The sequence below is a fragment of the Octodon degus genome, unplaced genomic scaffold (assembly GCF_000260255.1).
Source record: "Octodon degus isolate 3935 unplaced genomic scaffold, OctDeg1.0 scaffold00001, whole genome shotgun sequence".
Taxonomy (NCBI): Eukaryota; Metazoa; Chordata; class Mammalia; order Rodentia; family Octodontidae; genus Octodon; species Octodon degus.
Genome location: NW_004524577.1, coordinates 15,323,591 through 15,331,356, shown reverse-complemented (window position 1 = coordinate 15,331,356; position 7,766 = coordinate 15,323,591). Strand labels below are relative to the sequence as shown.

Below are 7,766 nucleotides of genomic sequence, written 5' to 3'. Positions count from 1 at the left end.
ACACACACACACACAAAAGCAACAGTCTCTAGTTGTATCTATTTAACTACAAAAGACTCAAACTTATCTTTTTTATAGGTGAATAATATTCCGCTGTGTAAAAGTACCACATCTTTTTTATGCATTCCTCCACTGATGGGCATTTAGGTTGTTACCAAGATTTAGCTGTGACAAATTGCACTACTATAAACATGGGAGCACATATAGCACTGTGATACGATGTTTTAGTTCTTCTGGAAAAATACACATTAGGGGAAGAGCTGGCTTGAATGGGACCTGTAATCCTAGCCTTTTAAGGAATCTCCACACCGATTTCCCTAGTGGTTGTACCAGCATGCACTCCCACTAACAGTGGAGAAGGATCCCTTTCTCCCCACAGCCTCTGCATATTGGTGCAATTTAAATGTCATATTGATTCAGTAGATGTCCCACTCTGTGCTTCTAAATATCCCCAGGCCTTAGGCTGGGCTGAGATTTCTTGCTTATCTTTATTTTCAACATCATTGTTGGGGCTTCCGAGGAAAAGGAGATGCATGGGGCACACGTGGTGCTGTTCATTCATCATCAGCATCTGCTGAGTGCCCAGTGCTAGGTCCTCAGTTGAGACAAACATCCCAAGGCTGCTGTCCATGAGTGCCTAAGCAATTCCACAGACCCTAATTTCAACTGTGTTCTTTGCAATTTATTGGTCCAAGAAGAAAACCCCAGAGCCACTTTAATGTTTAGTACCATTTTAGAATTATAAGTAGACCATGATAAATGCTCAATAAATGTTTTATTTGTGGATTTATAGCCCAAGTAAAAAACTTCTTTTATTTGTGTTTTATAGTTGGTATATTTTCACACGCTGATCTTCTGAGTAAGATTTTATCTGGAAATAGGGCTTGCTGGTAAATAAAGTTTAAAATACTAATGGCCTCCAGAATCTCTTATTTCAAAGTCTTATTAAACAGTCATATAAAAATTACATCAAGTAAAACACAAAGCTATCCATTTGATTAAATGGCTATCTCTAGAGAATAAAAGAAATTTGACAGGAGGTACTCAATTGCATTTGTCATGGTCCAATTTCATATAATTAGAAAAAAGAATTACAGCCGGGTACTATATTAAATCATATTAAATATTTTATCTCATTTTATCTTTATAGCCACATTATGAGGTACATACTAATTTATACATATATACTGAAGACCAGAAATATTATTTAAAGTGGCCCAAGTCACTTAGCAAGAAAAACAAAGGTCTGACTCCCTAGTCACTTGGTAGGACTACACCAGTTTTGTAAAAGAACAAATTCAGGTATAAAATATTATAATATCTGTCTTAGGATAGACAGCCATTAGCTGTCTAAGTTAGACTTCAAAATGAGGTCATCTCGGGTCGGGGAGATAGCTCAATAGAATAAATGCTTGCCTAGCAAGTGAAAGGTCCTGAGTTCAATCCCTGATACCACAAAGAAAAAAAAAAAGTCATACGATCTCAAAGTCTGTAGCTTAAGAACTACCATAACAGTTTGAAATAGTTAAAACTCAGTAAAAAGATAAGATTGGTTGTTTCTGACCATTATGTAAAATGAATATTTTATCAACAAGTTCAGACACATGCGAAACAATCTTAAAAAGCTTGAGGAGACCCATCAGATATCACTTGATGGGTATTATTGTACCCACAGAAAGATTACATGAATCTAAAGAGGCATTTGACATCTTTCATCAGATATGGCCTTAGGTGTTTAATTTTTTCATTTTTATTTTTTAAAGAACACAAAATGGTTTAAAAAAAACCCATTAAAAACAATACAAATGTCATTAAATTAAGGGAATTCAACAATGGTTATTGTATTGCACAATGTTGCCTTCAAATTAGTTGTTTAGGTAATCAGAAATAAACCTGCAAAATTGGTATAGAAAGTTATGAAAATTAAAAAAGAAAAAATAAAATAAAACATAAAAAATTTAAGCGTTAACTGCTCCTTTCAATAGACGAGCAGAAATCTGCAATACAATTATCCATACTATCCTGCACATTACATAAAGGTATCTTTTTCTCTTCTTTTATCCTTTTCTTCTTCCCAGTTTTCCTTCCCATTGAACAGATTCTTTCCCTTTCACAGTATGTATTGTGCCTCTCAGATTTTAGTTACTTTTTCAGGCTCTCACACTAGTGAGACAATATGACATTTTTACATGCGGATCTGATTTATTTTACTTACCAGTATAGTCTCTAGTTGAAGCCACGTATCTATAAAATACTTGAATTTATCTTTTTTATAGGCGACTAATATTCCACTGTGTAAAAGTACCACATCTTTTTTATGCATTCCTCAGCTGATGGGCATTTCAGTTGTTACCAAGATTTAGCTATGACAAATTTAGCTGCCCTAAACATGGGTGTATGCATATCATTGTGATATGATGTTTTAGTTCTTTTGGAAAAATACCCCTTAAGGGAGAGCTGGCTTGACTGGAACCTCCAATCCTAACTTTTTGAGGAATCTCCACACTGATTTCCATAGTGGTTGTACCAGCTTCCCTTCCCACTGACAGCAGAGTAGAGCACCTTTTCCCCACAGTCTTCTCCAGCATGTGTTATTGGTTGACTTTTTGATGATAGACATTTCTTTTGGCATAAGATGGAATCTCAGCATTGTTTTAATTTGCATCTCTTGAATGACCAATAACATTGAACATTTTTTCATATATGTATTGCCATTTGCCTTTCTTTGTTTGTGAAGTATAAGATTTATACAGTGAAATATTTAATGTTTTTTAGTCATGTTTTAAAACTATTTTTTAAAAAATCCGATTTCTCATCACGCTAAGACGTAGAATGTGATGGACTCGAGACTGTGTGTGCACTGATCACCGCGGTGGACTGAATGTTGATGTCACTCCCACTTGGCGTTGAGAGCCCAGACACAATATGATCATACCAGGAAGTGGGACTCTTGGGAGATGCTTGAGGTATGAGAGTGAAACCCTCCTAGATGGTATTAGACCCCTGGGTAGCAGATCCGTTAGAGCTTGGCTGCTCCTTTTGCCTGGCAGGTTGTAGGTGAGGCATGAGCCACCCAAGAGGAAGCACTACCTCCACAGCACTTGTGGATGCTCTTATCCTGGCTCTCCAGCCTGCAGAAACGGCAGTAACATCCTCTGTTGTTCAGCAGCCATCGGGCTATAGCATTCTGTTACAGCAACCCAAGACGATAAAGACAATCATGTGTTTTGAAATCTAATTTGATATATTATACAAGAATTTATTACTTATTGCATCTTTTATCCATTTATTTTTTGGTAAATTGAGATAATTTTTTTTTTTTTTTGCACTCTAACTGTTTTAGTAGACTTTAGATATGTAATGATCATGTTCATCGTGGGGAATTTTTTAGCTATAGTGACATATCTTGTTTTTTCTTTCTTTCCCATTGCCTCCTCCTTCCTTCCCTGCTTATTTACAAAAGCTTTGTTTCCATTTTTCCCTTCTATTCTTTTTGCCTGTCCCCTCTCCCCCATTTCTGTACTGTCTATTTTATCTTGCAATCACACATGCTTACAGTTGTTAGCAATTGTATTATTTAACTCCTACGACACAGTCAATTGCCACAAACTTAGTGGACTAAAATACATGTGGTTTTTTCAAGACATGCTTTCTTTACACTTTTTGTCCTCTCCTGCTTAAGATGGTGGCATCTCAGACACTTGGCAGCCTCAGCCACTTCAACACCTTCAGGATCCTCCGCTCTTGAGGTTATATGTGCCACAACTTTACAGGGTCTTCTGCTTTGCTGACCAGAACCCATCTCAACTATGGAATCAGGGCTGGCCAAATAGCTCAATGGATTAAAGTGCCTGCAAGCAGGCACAGGGGCCAGGGGTTTGATCCCCAGGTCTGCTATGCCAACCCCGCCCCCAGAGCTTGCTGAGACAGCAATTGAACCTGGGTGTGGTGGAGCGCGCCTCTAATCCCAGCTCTTGGGAGGCTGTAAACAGGCAGATCACTATGAGTCTGATCTAGTAGTGAGACTCTGAACACCCTGTAGATCCTTCCCTAAAATACAGGAAAAAAAAAAAAGAAAAAAAGAAATACAATCAGAGTTCATGGAAATAATAAAAGAAATTTGGATCTAATGATCAGATCTGAAGTACAGTCCTTATCTCATCAAAGCCTGTCTGCTTTGTTGCAGAAGCTGATATCAACATGTTAGCAGCATGTTGAAACCTCTCAAGAAGTAACCAGAATATAACAGGAAGCACAAAGAATGTTTGCAAAACTTGAAAAGGCCACAAAGCCTAGTGTAGCTGCTATCATTGAAGCCTGCTTGGGAGGAAGACTTGAGCTTGCCACTTCATACCAATACAGAACAGCAACAAAGGATAAAAGAACAGTATTAGGTGTCCTTGAAGTCTTGCTGGGGATCTTACCTGGATCAGGAGACACCCTAAATCTGCCCAGAATGCTGGGTAAACCTTCTGCTTTTTATGTAATGCTGACTGGTAGAAACACTCATGGAGAAAGAGTGAAGAAAATAGGACTGGTTGACCAACTGGTGGAACCCCTGGGACCAGGAGTCAAACCTCCAGAGGAAAGGACAATTGGATACCTGGAGGAAGTTGCAGTTACATTTGCCAAAGGACTAGCTGATAAGATCACACCAGTGAGAAACAAGGGATTGGTAGAAAAACTGACATCATAGGCCATTAGTCAACCTTTTTTTTTTTTTTTCTTTCAAGCAACAGGTTTACAAAAAAGTGGAAGAAAAAGTGTGAAAGCCAATCAAAGGCTTTTATCCTACACCTCTGAAAATAATTGATGCAGTAAAGACTGGAATTGAACAAGGAAGTGAAGCTGGTTTTCTGGCTGAGTCACAGAAATTTGGAGAGTTTGCAATGACCAAAGAGTCAAAGGCCTTCATGAGACTGTATTACGGCCAAGTCCTATGCAAGAAAAATAAATTTGGAGCTCAGTAGAAGGAAGGAAATTAAACAACTGACCATTCTTAGCACAGGCCTGGTGGGAGCTGGTGTCGCACGGGTCTCCATGGATAAGGGACTGAAGACCCTGCTTATTGTTTCAGTAGCTGGGCTGTGCTGAGGACAACAGCAGGTGTTCAAAGGATTGAATGACAAAGTGAAGAAGAAAATTATAACATCATTTGGAAGGGACTCTTTGTTTAGCAACTTGACTGGGCAGCTTGATTACCAGGATTTTGAAAAGTCTGACATGGTGATTGAAACTGTTTGAGGACCTTAGTATTAATCATAAAGTGCTCAAGGAAGTGGAAGCGGTGATTCTAGATCACTGTATCTTTGCCAGTAACATTACTGTTCTCCCAGTCAAGGAAATTGCTGCAGTCAGCAAAAGACCTGAGAAGATGATTGGCCTGCTCTACTCTCCTGTGGACAAGAAGCAGCTGCTAGAGATTGTCACAACTGAGAAAACAAGCCAGGACACAACCGCCTCCATTGTAACAGTTGGTCTCAAGCAGGGCAAGGTCCTCATTGTGGTTAAGGATGGACCGGGCTTCTACACCACCAGATGTCTTGCACCCATGACGTCTGAAGTCATATGGATCCTGCAGGAAGAAGTTGACCCTAAGAGGCTGGGTTCCCTGATCACAGGCTTTGGTTTTCCTGTGGATACTGCTGCCCTGGCAGATGAAGTTGGAGTGGATGTGGTGCAGCACGTGGCAGAAGATCTAGGCAAGGCTTTTGGGGAGCAGTTTGGAGGTGGAAATGCTGAACTGCTGAAACAGATGGTGGTCAAGGGCTTCCTGGGTCACAAGTCTGGGAAGGGCTTTTACATCTATGGTGAGGGGGCACTCCAAGAATAAGAATTTGAACTCTGACATGGATAGTAGTTTTGCAGGTTTGAAGCTGCCTGCTAAGCCTGAGGTCGGAGACCTCCAGTACCATGTGGTGACAAGATTTGTCAATGAGGCGGTTATGTGCCTGCAGGAAGGCATCTTGGCCACACCTGCGGAAGGAGATATCAGAGCAGTCTTTGGGATCGACTTCCCTCCATGTCTTGGAGGTGGGTCTACAGGTTGAGCTATTGGTGCTCTGGCCTAGTGCTCTTCCTGTCTCCTTTAACAAATGTATTTAGTGCAGGGTCTACAGGCTCTCACTATGTAGACTGGACTCTTTGCAGTGATTCTCCTGTTTTCAGCCTCTCAAGCACTGGGATTACAGGTGCTCACCACCACACCCAGTCTCAGTCACTGTCTCAGTGCACCCCGGGGACAGGGCTGGTAGGGCATGCTGGGAATTGGACCCCGGTCCTTGAGTCTGCCTAAGCAGGCGCTTTAGTCTGCTGAGTTATCTGGCTGGCCCTAATCCATGTAAAATCTTAATCTACCTGGTGCCATAAAACTCACTATCCCAGCTGACCTTAGTTATATACATTTTAACAGAAATTTCTCTAAAGCCCAGGATTGAAGACTTGGCCCAGTTCTTAATTCCCTTGCCCTTGGCTGGTGCTGGTTTTTCCATTCAGGCCCCTTCCACTTTGTGGATTTGTACAGTGCCCAGATGTAGTGGACCGGCTCCAGAAGTATGAGGCTGTCTATGGAAAACAGTTCACCCCATGCCAACTGCTCCTGGACCATGCTATCAGCACCAGCAAGAAGTTCTACCAGTGACCAGACCATGCCCTACCCCATCAACACTAACTCAGTGGGCCCCAGCACTGGTTGATTCTCCAGCACTGTGTAAAGTATCGGGAAGCAGGAGACCAAGTCTGGCTTTGGCTTGCTCCTCAATTAAAGCTCCTTCATCTCGACCACTTCTTCCTGGTGAAGTGTGACTGACTTAGGGTTTGTACCTCATGTTGGAAGGTGAACCACTGTGCTCTTTGGGCCTCTTTGAGGCCCAGGGCAGCAGCTAAGAGCCATCTGGAGCCGTGTGTGTTTCTGCTAGAGGCCAGTGGGAGCCAGAGCATATCTGGAGCAAGGGCATACCTGCACCCAACCAAATGCAGGATAACAATAAAAAACAGACTGTCAAAAAAACTGTGATTTTTTTTCCATTCCCAATTTCTGAGGACCAGGAATCCAGGTATGGCTTAGCTGGTCCTCTCATTAGGGACCTTGCAAAACTGCCATTAAGACATCAACACGGTCTGGGTTTCCATCAGGAATTGTGCAGGAAAGATTTTCTTCCAGGCTTTATTGTGCTGTTGGGAGAATCCATTGCCTTGTGCTTGCCACACTCATGGCAGCTACATCTTCAAAGCCTGCAGTGGAGAGAGTGAGAGATTCTACCAAGGGTGTCCTCCTACCCTCATGCAACACCATACATAAGCATGAGCACCCCATAGCAACACGGGGTGAGCCCGAGTGCTTGCTCTAAGCTCACTGCTGGCCATCTGAGCATCCATTTGAAAATGATGCATAAGTGGACGGATGTATAAATTCACTTTCAGCAGCTCAATGGGCTCACCGTTGCCTGGCAACTACATATTTAACTAGCTAAAATTTTCACTCTAAGGTGACAATTTGACAACATATCTGCTCTTATGAAACTTCCACAGCATCTCCACAGTTCTTTCAGAAAACAGAAGCCGATAGCAGGAGCCCATTGACAGCTATGGGCCAGGGATCCAGGGACCACTTAGGCTTCTGTGCTCAGCATTGTGGATGGCTTCCTGCTTGTCACTGGGAGTTTCATGCTCTGAGGTGGTCACTTTAATGCTTTTTCTGTGGCTAAGTTGTACCTTCAATAAATCTCTTCAAGTATACCTTTGAGCACTGCACATGCCTTCTGTTT

The 7,766-nt window shown here is 41.7% G+C and overlaps 1 pseudogene across 1 annotated transcript; it reads left to right on the top strand.

Moving 5' to 3' along the window:
• The first annotated feature begins 3,682 nt into the window (after window positions 1-3,682).
• On the top strand, window positions 3,683-7,313 carry LOC101584581 (annotated as a pseudogene). Its single transcript, XR_192304.2, has 4 exons — window positions 3,683-3,861; window positions 4,021-4,038; window positions 4,076-6,033; window positions 6,496-7,313. The product of XR_192304.2 is annotated as a trifunctional enzyme subunit alpha, mitochondrial-like (transcript).
• The last annotated feature ends 453 nt before the right edge of the window (window positions 7,314-7,766 follow it).